General features: G+C 51.1%; 2 long non-coding RNA genes across 3 annotated transcripts; one reads left to right on the top strand and one right to left on the bottom strand.

Annotated features, from left to right (window-relative positions):
• The first annotated feature begins 4,241 nt into the window (after window positions 1–4,241).
• On the top strand, window positions 4,242–17,280 carry LOC102965581. Of its 2 annotated transcripts, none has more exons than XR_006214671.1 (4): window positions 4,242–4,347; window positions 4,635–4,830; window positions 12,698–12,805; window positions 17,139–17,280. It is a non-coding gene; the product is annotated as an uncharacterized LOC102965581 (long non-coding RNA). The 2 variants fall into 2 exon arrangements; XR_006214670.1 differs by having other exon boundaries at window positions 16,808–17,280.
• Window positions 7,340–10,027, bottom strand: LOC122236580. The gene is made up of 3 exons (XR_006214672.1): window positions 9,533–10,027; window positions 9,264–9,381; window positions 7,340–7,744 (listed from the first exon to the last, which is right to left on the bottom strand). It is a non-coding gene; the product is annotated as an uncharacterized LOC122236580 (long non-coding RNA).
• Window positions 17,281–17,629: the final 349 nt, after the last annotated feature.

The raw sequence follows: 17,629 nt of genomic DNA, 5'->3' as shown, positions 1-17,629 counted from the left end.
AGAAGTGGGGCAGCCACTGTGGAAGACAGTTGTCACACATTGTAGCAGGTGGCAGAATTTCCTTCCTTTTTAAAAAAAATTTATTTTCGATGTTTCTTTATTTTTGAGAGAAAGATAGAGCGTGAGAGGGGGAGGGACCGAGAGAGAGAGGGAGAGAGAGAATCCCAAGCCGGCTCCACACCCAGTGCAGAGCGTGACGCGGGACTCGATCTCACGACTGTGAGATCGTGGCTGGTGCCGAAATCAAGAGTCTGATGCTCAAGCAACTGAGCCCCCCCCCCCAGGAGCCCCCGATGCCATTGTTTTTATACCAGCCAGTGATACCTGATCGTTCTGCAAGCATTTCAACTCCGCAGCAGCTTTTATAAGACTCCTGCAGGGTCGGGTTTAGGGGATTATTTCAAAAGCCGACAGCCAACCGCTAACTGTTTTCAGGAGGAAGAGAGACTTTTCACAGAACACCACCGGGTCAGCAAAGCCACGGATCAGCACACCAGCGGAGATAAAACAGAGCCGCAGACCCGGCACGCACCTCGACAAAGAGCAGTGCGGCCCCTGCAGGGAAGGATGAGAGATTCCCGGAGACGACAGTCCCCGGAGTGCAGTTTGAGCCAACCTACCGAAATTGCTCGAGCCGTAACCGGTCAGGGCTTGGCCGGACTCGAAACATGGAAGCTGTAAAGGTTCTGGCATGAAGAGCGGCCAGAGGAGCTAGGTTCTCAGAGCACCCGTCCCTGTTCTTGACTCAGAGGGTTATGAGAATTTCAAATATTGTTCACTTCGTGATTTGCTACGAAGGGTTAGACGCCACTAACCGTTGTGACACAGTTCCCCCAAGACTGCCCTCATTTCTTCCTTTTTTTTTTTTTTTTTTTAAGGTTGTTTATTTTGAGAGAGGAGGGCGAGCAGGGGACGGGCAGGGAGAGAGAGGGAGGGAGAGAATCGCAAGCAGGCTCTGCCCTGTCAGCGCGGAGTCTGACACGGGGCTCGAACCCCTGAACCGTGAGATCTCGACCTGAGCTAAAATCAAGAGAGGGACACCCAACCGACTGAGCACCCCCAGGCGGCCCTGCCCTCACTGGTGACGTCAGCTGCAAGTTCAGGTTTTCTCAACACCACCTTTGGGTTTGACAACTCACTGGAAAGACAGAACTGACTGGAAGCTGTTACACCCACAGTTACAGTTTATTACGGGGAAAGGATGCTACAGATTCAGATCAGCCAAGAGAGAGGCGCCCAGGCCGCGTGTGGGACAAGTGCCAAACGTGCAGCTTCTCTTGTCCTCTCCCTGTGGGGACAGGACAGATTTACTCTCCCGGCATCGGTGGGTGATACGTCCGGAAGACTGGAGCATCACCAGCCAGGGAAGCTCACCCAAGCACAGGCGGTGAGGTTTGCTGGGAGCCCTAGTACGTGGGGGCATTTGACCAATCAGTCGATGGCCCACAAGGTTGATCTCAGTGTCCAGATGCACCGATGCCACGTGACCCCCCAAGCCCCCACGCAGACCCCATTGTGGGTCTTTCTGGTCCCCACCCTAAGTCATACCATTGGACTAGCCAGTGGGACCCGAGGCCTCCCGGCAAATAGAGACCCTCCTCTCCGGCATGACATCTCAGAGATGACCTCCCAGAAGTGGGGGGACCACATGAAACCCTACTACACAGTCTCCCGATCCGTTTCCTCCAGGAAATGGTAAAGTGTGGGAGGGCAGAGACTAGAACCACCTTTGTCTCCAGGGACCAGGGATGTTGTCGGATGCAAAGAGTGGGGACTACTGAAAAATACAGTTCTTCCGGTATGGAAGTATTCGCGTCATCCTCGAAGGAGAGGGTGTGAATTTGCCACTGAGGAAGGTCTGAGCGCTCGGCCTCGGGGCTGCTTCTGAGCCGTTGTTCATAGAGAAACCTCGTCCTCTCAACGTGACCGTCACTGCAGTGGGATGAATGTCGATGCCCCCTGCACTCACCCCTGTGTTGAAATCCTAAGCCCCCCACCAGCGGCTGGACCGGAATCACCTTTCCCGGACCAGGGGGCACATGTCGCTGGTGGCACGGGAGACACTTAGAAGGTATCGGTGCTGTGAGGGCACTGCGCCCTTCGGAGTTGGGGCTGTGTTCCTTATCACCTGGCCCCCTGGCTGGCGTCCCCGTCTAACGAGGTCGTGGCAGGGCTCAGGCACAGCAGCCTCAGTGGGTAACAGGGTCCAGCTAAGATGCATCTCACTGCTGGCTTTTTAAAAAATATGTTTAGTGTTTATTTTTGAGAGAGAGAGTGAGAGACAAAAAGACAGAGTGTGAGTGGGGGAAGGGCAGAGAGAGAGGGAGATACAGAATCGGAAGCAGGCTCCAGGCTCCGAGCCATCAGCACAGAGCCCGACGCGGGGCTCGAACCCACGGACCATGAGATCATGACCTGAGCTGAGGTCAGGCGCTCAACCAACTGAGCCTCCCAGGCGCCCCACATTGCTGATTTTGAAAAGTAATTTTTAGAAATCATGGTTAAGGGGCGCCTGGGTGGCTCCATCGGGGGAGCGTCTGACTCTTGGTATCGCCTCAGGTCGTGATCTCAGAGTTCATGAGTTCAAGCCCCACGTCGGGCTCTGCGCTGACAGCACAGAGCCTGCTTGGGATTCTCTGTCTCCCTCTCTTCCTCTTTCTCTCTCTCTCTCTCTCTCTCTCTCTCAAAAATAAACAAATAAACATTTTTTTAAAAATCAAGGGTGCCTGCGGGGCGCCTGGGTGGCTCAGTCGGTTAAGCGGCCGACTTCGTCTCAGGTCACGATCTCACGGTCCTTCAGTTCGAGCCCCGCGTCGGGCTCTGTGCTGACAGCTCAGAGCCTGGACCCTGTTTCAGATTCTGTGTCTCCCTCTCTCTCTGACCCTCCCCCGTTCATGCTCTGTCTCTCTCTGTCTCAAAGATAAATAAACGTTAAAAAAAAAAAAATTAAAAAAAAAAATCAAGGGCGCCTGGGTAGCTTAGTCAGTTAAGCGTCCAACTCTCGATATCGGCTCAGGTCATGCTCTCACGGTCGTGAGATCGAGCCCCACGTTGGGCTCTGCGCTGGGCACAGACTCTGCTTAAGATTCTCTCTCACGCCTCTGCCCCTCCCCCTCCTCAAACAATTCACAGTTAACATAAAATTGACCATCTTACCCGTTTTTAAGTGTGCTGTTCAGTGGCATTAAGCACATTCACACTGGTGCACGGCCATGCCCACCATCCATCTCCAGAACTTTTCCATCTTCTGAAACTGAACCTCTGTCCCCATTGAAACTAACCCTCCTTCCCCTCCCCCGGCCACCATCTACTTCCTGTTTCTATGAATGTGCCCATTCTACATACTTCATAGAAGTGGAATCACGGTATTTTTCCTTTTGTGACTGGCGTATTTCACTCAGCATAATGTCCTCAAGATTCATCCATGTTGTGTCAGAATGTCCTTTTTTTTAAGTTATTTATTTAAAAAAACTTTTTTAGGTGTATTTATTCACTTAGAGAGCGTGCAAGTGGGGGAGGGGCAGAGAGAGAGAGAAAATCCCAAGCAGGCTCTGCATCGTCAGCACAAAGTCCAATGCGGGGCTCAAACCCACGGAACTGCGAGATCATGACCTGAGCCAAAATGGTCGGTCAACCGACCGGCCCACCCAGGGGCCCCTTATTTACTTATTTTTGAGGCAGACAGAGACAGAGAGAGTGAGAGCAAGCACAAACGGGGGAGGGGCAGAGAGAGAGAAGGAGACACAGAATCCGAAGCAAACTCCAGGCTCTCAGCCGTCAGCACAGAGCCCGACGCGGGGCTCGAACCCACAAACTGTGAGATCATGACCTGAACCAGGGTCAGACGCCTAACCCACTGAGCCACCCAGGCACCCCAGAATGTCCTTCTTTTTCAAGTCTGAATAACATTCCATTGTATGGATGGACCACATTTTGTTCATTCATTCATCCGTTGGTGGACCCTAGGGCTGCCTCCACCTTTGGGCTACTGGGGACCCTGGTGCTGTGACCATGGGTGTGTGGCTATCTCTTTGGGACCTTTCTTTCCCCTCTTCTGGGGAAGAACCCAGCAGTGGATTCTTGGGTCCTATGGTAGTTCTGTTTTGAATTCTTCCAGGAACCGCCATACTGTTTTCCACGGCGGCCATTGTCACGTCTGTTTTTACTGTCCTCTTCTAATTAGAACAAGTGGCCCTGGCTGCCCCGTATGATAATAGTAGAACATTTCTTTCATTAGATGAAACAGACCACTGAAATAAATCTCAAAGTCTGCTGCGATGTCTGGGTGCAGAGGCCTACCCCCATCTGCTCCGACTTGGCTTCAGGCTTGTAGGCTGGATTTTCAAGGTGAGCTTTTTTTGTTCTTTGCTTGCTTGCTTGCTTTTTTTTCCTTCGCTAATGGCACCAACACTTCTCCTTTCTCCTGCTATTAATCTGGCACAAACCTTCAACAGGGGGGCGGACTGCCAGGTTTTTCTGACATTTCTTTCTGACGATCCTGCATTTACCATCTTCACGATGCTTCCAGGAGCTCTTTGCCCGTCCGTCCCTAAACACACAAACTAACCCAGACCCTATAGGAGTCACGTGTCCTGGGCTGCTGGCGTATTAATTTCTTCACACCCTTTTTGCAGGGATAATGACTAGCAAGGCTGCAGCTAATAGAGCTAGTCCCAGCTGTCTCCATGGTAACGTTGTACCGTATCAATGTCACCTTCATCCCGCCAAGAACATGGTTCATAGGACCAAGCCCAGTCGTCTCCATGGTAACATTGTCCCCTATCGACATCACCTTCATCCCTCCAAGAACATGGTTGCACAGAGACCAAGGTAGAGCGGGTGTGTGTGTGTGTGTGTAAGATATTGGTGTATTTTTAATCTCCACTTAAAGAATTTTCATCTCTGTACATCAAGTTAACAACGTTTTAGAGCCGGAAGGCTCATGATGGGCTTTGACTGTATAAGGCAGCATTTGAAAGCAGAGTATCACAGAGCAATGGCCTCAGATTGTACGGACAGAGGGACCTTCCCCCAACCACATGACAAAGTAGAACAGAATTCAAGTATGGTCTCAAGCATAGAGGCTATTAGAAATCATACTCTTTGAAAAAAAAAAAAGTAGCATAGGGGTGTCTGGGTGGCTCAGTGGGTTAAGCATCCAACTTCGGCTCGGGCCACGGTCTCGCGATTCATGGGTTCTAGCCCCGCGTGGGGCTCTGTGCTGACAGCTGGGAGCCTGGAGCCCACTTGGGGTTCTGTGTCTCCCTCTCTCCGCCCCCTCCTCCACTCACGCTCTCTGTCTCTCTCAAAAATAAATAAACATTAAAAATTTAAAAAAAAAAGTAGCGTTATGATGGCAACAAATCTAAATATAAGCTATGGCCACCAGCATCTAATGGCTGGGGTCCAGTGAGTACCGGTCGTGACTCAGTGAACGGGCGGGACTTCGCATTTGCAGCCACCCAGGCTGTCATTTGAGGTCACCTCGAAGCCCTCTCTACAGAACATAAGGTGCAGGATGTAAAGTCATTCATTAATTAATGACGATCCGTAGCCTACTCAGCCTGCTGTAACCAGATACCATAGACTGGATGGCTTATAAACAGCAGAGATTTGTCTGTGGGTTCTGCAGGCTGGGAAATAGAAGACTGAGACAGCGGCACATTTGATTCCTGATGAGGGTGCGTTTCCTTGCTTGCACAAGTATTGTGGTGTCCTCACCTGGTGGAGACAGAGCAAGAGAGCGCTCCCTGGGGTCAAAAATCCCGTTCATGAGGGCCCTCGCCTCGAGATCTGACCGCCTTCCAAGAGCCCGACCTCCCTAATACCGTCACTGGCGGGGTTAGGATCTCAACGTGGGAATTTCGAAGGGACACAAACGTCCAGCTCGTAACCTTGACTGAGTGTGCGCTACGTATCAGGCACTGGAGAAGGGGTAGTGAACAAGAGAGACAGACCCCGGCTTCTTCCGACCTTCGTTCAGCGTGGGGGATGGGCAGAGAAGAGACCAGCGAGAAGAACCTGGAAGAAAGGCAAAGTGGGGCATGGGGCTACACGGTGAGCTCAGACAGAGTAGTCAGGGAACACTCTTTTAAACAGGTGACCCTGGGGCGCCTGGGTGGCTCAGTCGGTTGAGCGTCGGACTTCGGCTCACGTCATGACCTTGTGGTTTGTGGGTTCGAGCCGCATCAGGCTCTGCGTTGACAGCTCGGAGCCTGGAGCCTGCTTCGGATTCTGTTTTCTCTCTCTCTCTCTCTCTCTGCCTCTCCCCGGCTCGTGCTGTCTCTCCGTCTCTCAAAGATAAATAAACTTTACAAAAATAATAAAAATAAAAAGGTGACGCTAAGCAGAGCCCAGAATGAAGGGATGGAATCAGTCAGGTATATGGAGGGGAGGGAGCTTTCAGGAAGAAGAAACGGCAAGCGCAAAGGTCCTGAGGTATGACCGTGCTTGGTGTGCTTATGTTCAAGAATAGCTTTGAACTCCGTGAGCGAGTTGGGGGACAAGCAGAAGACAATCCAAGGGGAGTTTTTAGGACACGGTGAATACCTAGGTGGCTACTGGATAATCTGTGCTGCCTTCATGGGCATCTATCTGGAAAGCATGTAGCACGTTTGAGGGCTGAAGAAAAGGTCACCTTGATTCCCTTCTCCAAGGCGTTATATGCTGAAGCTTAGTTTCCTTAAATGCTTTTGAATGTGACGGAGACAGGTTTTTGTTGTATTTTTTGTTATTTTGTTTTGTTCTTAGGCTAAGGCGCATGGTCTCACTTAACTCGTGTTACCTAACAGTCTCTTGCCTCCTGGCCCCTGTATCCTCTTACGTAACTAACCCAGCAGTCCCAGGGTGACCTGCTCCACAGAGGTGAACTATGTAGAAGCCATTGCCAAGGAGAATCAGTGGATAAGACCTCAGGTCAAACCAGGCTGCTTGCGCCTGAATTCAGGTCCTGCCACTTGCATGTAAGATGGGAACAAGGGAACAGGAACCGTATCTGTATGAACACAATGGAAATATTAATAAAGAGTTAGAAAACCTAGGGGCGCCTGGGTGGCTCAGTCAGTTGAGTGTCTGGCTCTTGGTTTCAGCTCAAGTCGTGATCTCATGGTTATGAGTTCAAGCCCTACGTCAGGCTCAGTGCTGACAGCACAGAGCCTGCTTGGGATTCTCTCTCTCCCTCTTTCTCTGCTCCTCCCCCTCGCTCTCGTGTGTACTGTCTCTCAAAATGAATAAATACACCTTTTTTTAAGGAGTTAGAAAACCTAAAAGCAAAGAAAAAAACAAAAAACCTCAAATGCAGATTTGAGCAGCCAGACGAAAGAATCAGCACAAACGAAGATAGGGACGATAGTATTTATTGAGTCTGAGGAACAGAAAGAAAAAAGAATGAGGAAAAGTAAACAGAGCCTTGGGGACTTGTGGGAAACCATCACGCAGACCAACATACTCCTCGTGGGAGTTCCAGAAGGAAAAGAATGAGACAAAGGGGCAGACGCGGTGCTTGAAATGATGGTTGCAGGCTTCCCAAATTTGGCGGAACGAACGTGAAGCGCAACGAACTCCGACACAGCGAACTCACAGAGACCCACACCAGGACGGGTTCTTACCAAACTGCTGACAGCCAGCGGCGATGCGAATCTCGAAAGGGGCAAGAGGGAAGCAGCTCATCACACGAAGGGTCCTCCACATCGCGAGCAGATTTCTCATCAGAAACTTGGGAGGCCAGAGAGTGGCCTGATATGTTCTAAGTACAAAACAAAGAGAAGCGTCAGTCACATAGCCTACATCTGGCAAAACTGTCCTTCGAAAGCGAGAGAGAGGGGCGCCTGGGTGGCTCAGTCGGTTGAGCGTCCGACTTCGGCTCAGGTCCTGATCTCGCGGTTTGTGAGTTCAAGCCCCGCATTGGGCTCTTTGCCGTCAGCATAGAGCCCGCTTCGGATCCTCTGTCTTCTTCTCTCTCTGCCCTTCCCCTGCTCATGTTCTCCCTCCCTCCCTCCCTCTCTCTCTCTCTTCCACCCTCCTTCCCTCTCTCAAAAGTAAACAATGAGAAATTTTTTTAAGTTTATTTATTTTTGAGAGAGAGCAAGAGAGAGCGTGTGGGGGAGGGGCACAGGAAGCAAGAGAATCCCAAGCAGGCTCCCCCGCTGCCACCCAGGCGACCCTGTTGATGCTTTTGCTTTTGGACACACGATGTATGACGATGTGATTTAGGGACCCCGACAACCGAAAGAAGTGGGAAGAAAAAGCTCCTGTGAAGGAGCTTTTGTTCGTTATCGTTATTAAGCTGGTATGAATCCAAATTAGTGTTCTAACTTCAGGATGCTGAATGTAATCCCCCGGGGAACCACAAAGAAAATGGGAATGTTTCAGTACGAAAAAAACATGAGAGAGGTAGAAAATAAGGCACCAAACAGCAACGTGACAGAAGGAAGTCCCTCTTAGGAGTCACCCTTGAGCGGGAAGTAAATTCCAGCACCCGCTACAACATGGATGGCCCTCGGGGACACTGTTCTCAGTGAAAAAAGCCAGTCACAGAGGGGCAAATACTGTACGATTACATTCATATGAGGTCCCTAGAGGAGTCAAACTCACAATGACGGAAGTAGAACGATGGAGGGCGGTGGCTGGGGTAGGGAGCCGGGGGGCAGTGTCAGTGTTCCATGGGGACAGAGTTTCAGCTTGGGAAGATGAGAAAGTTCTGGAAATGGATGGTGGTGATGGTTGCACAACAGTGTGAGTGTGGTTAATGCCACTGAACTGGACACTTAAAAACGATCACAATTATAGGGGCGCCTGGGGGGCTCAGTCGGTTGAGCGTCTGACTTCAGCTCAGGTCATGATCTCGTGGCTCGTGAGTTCAAGCCCCATGTCAGGCTCTGTGCTGACAGCATGGAGCCTGCTTGGGACTCTCTCTCCCTCCCTCTCTGCACCTCCCCCGCTCAGGCGCTTTCTTTCTCTCTCAAAAATAAATAAACGTTAAAAAAAAAAAAAAAAAAGAATGCGTGAAAGAAAGAAAAGACACTCAAGGGGCGCCTGGGTGGCTCAGTCGGGTAAGCATCCGACTTCAGCTCAGGTCATGATCTCATGGTTTCTGGGTTCGAGCCCTGCGTCTGGCTCTGTGCTGACAGCTCCGAGCCTGGAGCCTGCTTTGGATTCAGTGTCCCCGCAACCCCCCTCCCCCCCCCTCTTGTGTTCTCTCTCTCTCAAAAATAATCAAGAAATATTTTTTTAATAATCAATAAATAAACATTTAATAAACACACCCTTAAGAATCGATCAGGCACTCTGTTCCCTACAGAGCCTTAATCACACGGGGTGAAGACGAGGCAGGGCATCGCTCTGGTGGCCGGTCCCACCTGCATCTGAACTCACCGGGGAGCCCTGTGCACACGTGACAAAAGAGCTCTGTGGGCAGCTGGCCACAGCCCTCGCCTCACTGTGGTCCCCTCGCCTCCCGTGGGTCCCTCAGACCAAAGAGAAACCACTGGGTTCCCACGCCATCCCCTCCTCTCCTCAGACCCTGCTTTCTTACGAAACCAGACACAAGTATCCTTGTGCACAGGTACGGTGGCGTCGCGCTCGGGGGAATCGGGGCCCGGGGCGCTTTCTCTCCCTGCTTCCGCTACGGCCGGGCTCATGTCTACAGACGGCAGGTCCGGCTGGCCCTTCCGTTCGTTAACTTCTCTGGGCGGGATTCTGGACGAAGCCCACGACTGACTCCGGCCGACTTCCAGATCAGCCCTAGCTCGAGGCAAAGATGAGATCAACTCTAGTGCAGGGAACGGTGGAGGGGGACGCACGGAAACGGTTGGCCCGGACCTGGTGGAGGAGAAAAGGGGGGGTCTGGCTCCCTCTGGTGGCCAGCACGCGCCACACACTCAGCCGCTGCGCCGCTCCCTTGCCGGCCGCCCCCACCCGCCAGGTCATCGGGGAAGTCACCAACATGTCCTTCAGTAGGTGCGTAAATAAAGCTGTCCCATAAATAATGGGATCTATAGCTATGTATAGAATCTGTAGAGACAGTGAAAAGAGCCGGGGTTGCAGGGGAGGGACGGGTCTGATGTTCAAGGCGGTGAAACTATCTTCTGCACGTGCTGGAGTGGATCCAGGACATTATGCCTTTGGCAAAACCCACAGAACGTTCAACACTAAGAGGGAACCCTAATGTAAACCATGGGCTTCAGTTAATAATGTATCAAGGGGTGCCTGGGGGCCTCAGTCGGTGGAGCATCTGACTTGGGCTCACGTCATGATGTGGTTCATGAGTTCGAGCCCCCCATTGGGCTCCCTGCTGTCCGCACAGAACCCGCTTTAGGTCCTCAGCCCCCTTCTATCTCTGCCCCTCCCCCAACTTGTGCTCTCTCTCTGTGTCGCTCTGAAAATACATAAACTTAAAAAGGGGGGGGGGAGCGCCTGGGTCACTCAATTGGTTAAGTGTCTGACTTCATGGGGCGCCTGGGTGGCTCAGTTGGCTAAGCGGCCGACTTCGGCTAGCGGTTTGTGAGTTCGAGCCCCCTGTCGGGCTCTGTGCTGACGGCTCAGAGCCTGGAGCCTGCTTCGGATTCTGTGTCTCCCTCTCTCTCAGCCCCTTCCCTGCTCACTCTCTCTCTTCCTCAAAAATAAATAAACATTAAAAACAATAACATTCTGGGGCGCCTGGGTGGCTCAGTCGGTTAAGCGTCCGACTTCGGCTCAGGTCATGATCTCAACGGGCCGCGAGTTCGAGCCCCGTCGGGCTCTGTGCTGACAGCTCAGAGCCTGGAGCCTGCTTCAGATTCTGTGTCTCCCTCTCTCTCTGACCCTCCCCCGTTCATGCTGTGTCTCTCTCTGTCTCAAAAATAAACGTTAAAAATAAAAAATTTTAAAAAAATTAAAATAACATTCTGACTACTCTAAATTCCTCCCACACAGTATTTGCCCTTTTGTGATGGGCTTATTTCACTCTGCGCGACGTCCTCAAGGTTCGTCCGTGTTGTAGCAGGTGTCAGAGGTTCCTTCCTTTGCACGGCTGAATAATAAATATTCCATTGTATGGATAGACCACAGTTTATCCATTTCTCTGCAGATGGATATTGCTTCCGTCTTTATTGTGAACAATGCTGCTGTAAACACAGGTGTACAGATCAGTCTGGGTCCCTGCTTTAAATTCTTTTTAAATTTTATTTTTTAATGTTTGTTTATTTTTTGAGGGGGGGGGGAGACAAAGCGCGGGCGGGGGAGGGGCAGAGAAAGGGAGACACAGAATCCAAAGCGGGCTCCAGGCTCTGAGCTGTCAGCACAGAACTCGACGTGGGGCTCGAACTCACAGACTGTGAGATCATAACCTGAGCCGAGGTCGGAAGCTTAACTGACTGAGCCACCCAGGCGCCCCTCCCTGTTTTCAATTCTTTCAGTTGTATACACAGAAGGGGAATTTCTGGGTCATGTGGTTGTTCTAAACTTTTTGAGGACCTACCAAATTGTTTCCACAACGGTTCCACTGTTTTACGTTCCCAACAACAGCGCACAGGTTCCAATTTCTCCAGCCCCTTGCTAACACTGGTTATTTTCCAGGCATTATTATTATTATGGCCACCCTAATGGGCGTGGATCCACCATGCACACATCCTTTAAGCCAGCAGTTCAACTCTGGGGAATTTATCTCCGCCCCTTCTGAAACTTGCTTTCGCTAGTTCAGTGCACACCCTGGACATCCGTCCATGTTGGTGTCTGTGAATCTTGCTCCCTTGTTAATGACTGTGCTGTTGCATGACAAGAATGGACCTGGGGTAAACTGCTGCTTCCACGTGTTCATTTTTACTGGTTTCAGTTTTTAGACGCGGCCACCCTGCAGCAAATATACCCTTTAAGGAGATACTCCAAGAAATACAGTCCTCAAAACCTACTTCCAAAACTCCAGCCTTCACTCCTTGGTTTGCTAAGCACCACTAAAAGGTTGGAGTTTGTGGGCTATTTGCTCTCAAACTGTGGTTCCGTGAGAGCTCTTGCGTAATAATTTGGTCTCTGAAAAGTCTCCTCCAAAATAGTAGAGCTTCGGTGCCTGGACCCATATTTCCCCTCAACACTTCTGCCAAGGGGACATTAAAAAGAAAACCACAGGCCCCAAATGGCATCACTTAGGTTCAGGCCCCAAGTCAGTAAAGCAAGAGTTGATACTTGACCTAACTGCAGTTCAGCCCTCCAGAAATGTCGCCTCCGGCCATTGTCTGGTTAGCTCTAGGAAAGTTACTGAAAGACTCCTGCCATTCCTCCTTAGGAGGGTGACTTTGCCTAAAACAATGGGTTCTTTGCTGATATTTTCCTTTCTGCCGCTCCCTCTCTACCTCTAAAAACCTTTTGTTTTCGGGGTGCCTGGGTAGTTCACTTGGCTAAGTGTCTGACTCTTGATTTTGGCTCAGGCCATGATCTCATCATTCGCGGGATTGAGCCCCGCGTCGGGCTGTGTGCTGACAGCACGGAGCCTGCTTGGGATCCTCTCCCTCCCTGTCTCTGCCCCTCCCTGGCTTGCATTCTTCCTCTCCCTCTCTCTCTCTCTTTCTCTCTCTTTCAAAATAAATAAATAAACTTAAAAAACTTCCCTTTTCTGTAAGTCCTTTGGAGCTCTGCTCCACTTGCTAGATGGGAATGCTGCGTGGTTCTCGAATCGATTAATAAAGCCAGCTGAAAATTTACTCTGTTGAATTTTGTTATTTAACAGGCATAAAGGTAGTTTCCTGCTTATCTGGACGTCAAACCGTGACTCTCCAGCGACCCTGAACTTGGGCAGTGTTGAAGGAGCAGCGGCTGATCTCATTCTGTGAAAAACGTAAGTCGAGCCAGGCACTCAGCTGTCCTTCCCTTAACCCTCCCCCGGTTTTGTTTGATGTTCTACGTTTCGCTCTGCAGAATTTAAGAGATAACAAGACATATGAAGATGAATACAGCAAACAGCCACATACCCACCTCCTAGCTTTGCCAATAGAGCGAAGGTCTCCAGCATGCACCTCCCCACTTTCCTGCCTTGGACCCCACCAGAGACCGAGACCGTTCTAAGTCTGGTGTTTAACATGTCTTAGCACGCCTTTATGTCATTACAGAGAAGTGGGTTTTGCAGGCTTTTAGATTTTACTGATTTTTTTGCTTTTCTTTTTAATGTTTTTTTTTCTTTTTTTTTAAACATTTTGCCCTTTTTTTTTAATTTTTTTTTTAACGTTTATTTATTTTTGAGACAGAGAGAGACAGAACATGAACGGGGGAGGGTCAGAGAGGGGAGAGGGAGACACAGAATCCGAAACAGGCTCCAGGCTCTGAGCTGTCAGCACAGAGCCCGACGCGGGGCCTGAACCCATGAACCGCGAGATCATGACCTGAGCCGAAGTTGGACGCTTAACCGACTGAGCCGCCCAGGTGCCCCAATGTTTATTTATTTTTGAGAGAGAGGCAGAGGGTTGAGTGGGGCAGGGGCAGAGAGCGAGGGGGACACGCAGAATCTAAGGCAGGCCCCAGGCTCTGAGCTGTCAGCACAGAGCCCGACGCGCGGCTCGAACTCACGAACCGTGAGATTGTGACCTGAGCCGGGGTTGGACGCTTAACTGACTGAGCCACGCAGGCGCCCCACCAGATGTCCAATCTTTGAATGAGTGAACCAACAAAATATGCTAGATCCATACAGAGGAATATTATTCATCCAGAAAAATGAATAAAATCCTACACTTGCTACCACCTAAACGAACCTTGAAGACATTAGGCAAGAAAAGAGGTCAGACGCCAAAAGTCACATCTTGTGTGATTCCGTTTATATGAAATATCCAGAATCAGTAAATCCATAGAGACAGAAAGCAGACTCGGGGGGGGGGGCAAGGGCTAGAGGGAGGCGGGGAGTAGAGAGTGACTGCCTAATGGGTACCGAGCCTTATTTTGGGGTGATAAAAATGCTTTAGAAATAGGTCGAGGTGGTGGTTGATGAGGCTTGGGGTGATAGTGGGGTTCGTGGGGTCAGGAGCCGACGGCCAAGAAAGAATTCTGGAAGATGTCTTTGGTGCAAAAAGGTGATTTTATTAAAACACGGGCACGACGGGCACCTGCCTCCACGCAGGTGCAAGGGTGTCCTGTGTGCACGCACACACGCGCGTCGACGTGGAGATGGGGTACACTGCTCCCCGCTTCAGCCCCAGCCCGTTTTCCTATCCATGCAGTTAGGGACTTAATTTAAAATCCCTATTTTGTAGGTTCGCCGCCTCAAAACACACTGCTACAACATTCTAATAAAGGCTCCTTTAACCCCCTCAAAAAACAAAAACAAAAACAAACACGGGCACGGGACCGGCGGGCAGGAAGAGCTGCCCCAGGGACCATGAAGAGACACTGGTTACACACTTGGGAGCTGGGGGAGGTGAAGCCAAGGGGGAGTTTCCAGTGGGATTTCCACAGACTAAAGCAGACTCCCGGGGTACTGGAGGCCTAGCGGTCGTCAAGCCAAGGTTGTTTTTCCCTCTGGCAAAGCGTTACTACTAAGTAGGGAGTTCCGGGAGAAACGTTATCTGCCGTTTCCTTCTGCCTCCTTTTCCCACACCACTGGGCCTACAACCATGCGAATGTTCTAAATCCCACTGTATGGTACACCTCGAACGGGTCGACTTGATGTTATGGGGGTTTCACCTCCGTCAAAAAAATAAATAAATGGACAGCTTAAAAGCCTGGAGCCTTACCCGTGCCAACTACCCTAGCAATTTTTCCCTTATTCAAAGCGGGTCGAGTAAGAGAGAGGGGCGGGGTGGGGATGGGGGCTGGAAGGCCTGGGACATCGCTGACAAGGGCAGCGGCTCCAAGGAACCGGTTTTGGCAGGCCCTCCGGGGCTGCCGAGGGTGTTCGCATCGCGCTTGGGAGCTTCTGGGTCCAGCCGAGTCCGCGACGGTCCCTGGCGGTGCCTGTTCTGGTCTCAGCTGGCCCAGGGATGGCCATCGTCACAGGTGTTGTCCGTAGCAATGAGCGGCTATTCGAAACAGCTGCCGGGTGGGGAAGAGGCCACAGCAGCCTTGCAGCGGCCCTCAGGGAAATGCTTAAAGGGCAAGCCCAGGACTTGTCATAGGCGAGGGCAGCGAGTTCTCCAGAAGCTCCATCTGGTAGGTCACGGTGACTCGATGGCAGTTTACGTGGGATGCTGGAGTCTCATGAGCCCCACATATGGTGACAAGAACAAAAGTATTGGGGCGCCTGGGTGGCCCAGTCGGTTAAGCGTCAGACTTCAGATCAGGTTCAGGATCTTGTGGTTCGTGAGTTCGCGCCCCGTTTCAGGCTCTGTGCTGACGGCTCAGAGCCTGGAGCCTGCCTCGGGTTCTGTGACCCCCGTCTGTCTCTCTCTCTCTCTCTCCCCCCTCCCCCACTAACACTCTGTCTTTCTCAAAAATAAACATTTAAATACATTTTTTAAGTTAAAAAATAAAAAAATCCTTAGATGAAAGGCAAAGAGGACACCTCACCCCGGAGGGCCCTGTCGGAGACAGCCAGTCATGGCATGCCTCCCAACACGTGACGCGGGACTAAGCCAAAGTACCCACCGGGAAGGGGCGTGCTAGAACCTCCCGACTAGTGGTTCCAGGCTTGGTCATTTATTGACATCACCTGGGAAGATTTAAAATTGTGGTTGCGGGCACCTGGGTGGCTCAGTCGGTTAAGCATCCAACTCTTGATTTCAGCTCAGGTCATAATCTTACAGTTTGTGAGTTTGAGCCCCGTGTTGGGCTCTGTGCTGATGGTGCAGAGCCTGCTCGGGAGTCACTCCCTCTCTCTAAATAAATAAATGAACTTAAAAAAAAAATCCATCTATAAATAAATAAATAAATAAATAAATAGAAATTGTGGTTGCCTGGAACCCAGCCGACAACAAGCTGACCAATCCCTCATGTGGGCTACATCTCAAGATGGTTAAACTCATTTTTGCAACAGGTCAAAGCTGTAGGGGGGGCGGGGGGGAGACTTCTCTAGATTAAACAGGAGTTAAAACAACCAAACAGAGGGACACCTGGGTGGCCTAGTTGGTTGAGCATCTGACTTTGGCTCAGGTCATGATCTCACTGCGAGTTCAAGCCCCGAGTGGGGCTCTGTGCTGACCGCTCAGAGCCTGAAGTCAGCTTCAGATTCTGTTTCTCTGCCCCTCCCTCGCTCCTGCTCTCTCTCGAATATAAATAAATATTAAAAAAAAAAAAAAAGAATATGTGCATTTTGTTTGGTTCTAGATTCAAACAGATCAAAGTTTGAGAACACGTGTTAAGACTATCAGAGAAAAATGATCACGGACTGGCCTCAGATGATTCCAGAGAATTACTCTAGATTTTGTTTGGTGTGACAATCACGTCACTGTGTAAAAAAGTGCACGCAGAAACTACAGGGGTTTGTTACTGCGATGTCTGGGATTTGCTTTAAAATAATCTAGCGGGGCGCCTGGGTGGCTCAGTCGGTCGAGCGTCCGACTTGATGTCGTGGTTTGTGAGTTCAAGCCCCGCGTTGGGCTCTGTGCTGTCCTTGCAGAGCCCACGGCAGATCTTCTGTCTCCCTCTCTGTCTGCCCCTTCCCCACTTGTGCTCTCTCTCTCTCCCTCTCTCTCTCAAAACTAAAAATAAAACATTACTAAGCTACTCTGTCAAAGGAAACCTTAAGAAGGGACACCTGATGCAAACGTGGCTCACAGTCTTCACGTTGAGTTGGGTGACGAGTACGTGTGGAGGTTCAGACATAGGTGTGTGTTTGGAATTTTTCAGACAAAAGAGCTTTAGAGCTTTGTTGGCCGTTCCCAAGCCTTGACGTCCTATTGGCTCTCTCCTCTTTCAGGTGTCTCCCAAATAGGTACCTCTGCTGTAACCAAATTCGGACGAGGGTGATTGGCTGAGAGCTCTTAAAAAGTCACGTGCTTCCACCTGTGGCTGTGAGCACGGACCTAAGAAGAGCTTGTGGCCTCAGGGAGGAGCGAGTCTGGAAAGCACGCTCTGGTGATCCCTGCCGAGCTTGCTGTGAGGTCTGGACTCCAGCCGAGTGAGGCCCCTCGGTCGCAGAGTTTAAGGAGGCGTTGCCTCCCAGGGGCCGCCCCTGCGCTGTTGCCCCCGGGGAGGGAGCTCCTTAAAGCCTCTGCCCTAGGCACCCCGCTTGCCTTCCGCTACCCCAGGTCCTACTGCGTTGGATGCCTCAATACAACTTCCAGAACACCAGGGGACTGGAAGGGCTCCCAAGGCAAACCAGGCGACCCTGCCAGTCTGTCCGTCCGTGCACTCTAGGAAGTCTCAAGGGGGAGCGTCAGGCCTCCTGCTAACAAGGTAGGTGTGGGGTCGAGGGATGGGTGTGGCCCCTCCCTGCAGCCCTGACCTTGGCCACCATCTACCAACATCTCTAAAGACCAGTGTGTGCTCTAAAGGAGGGATGTGTGCCCATGGCACTACCTCCTTGGCTGCTTCTCAGAACAAAAGCTAGTGGGGGGCTAGCCGTTCCCACTGGGGAGGAGCCAGCCGGCTTCTCTGAGCCCCGTCTCCGGTGCCCTCTGCTGGTCCCTCTGATTACAACAGCCTGCTTCAAGCGCCTGGAGCCAACCCCGGACTGGCTGGGAAGGCCGAAATCATTAAAGCTTGTTAAGAATAAATTTGAGGGGCACCTGGGTGGCTC

This window comes from Panthera tigris, chromosome A2 (genome assembly GCF_018350195.1).
Source record: "Panthera tigris isolate Pti1 chromosome A2, P.tigris_Pti1_mat1.1, whole genome shotgun sequence".
Lineage (NCBI taxonomy): Eukaryota > Metazoa > Chordata > Mammalia > Carnivora > Felidae > Panthera > Panthera tigris.
This window is presented reverse-complemented; position numbering and strand designations above follow the sequence as displayed.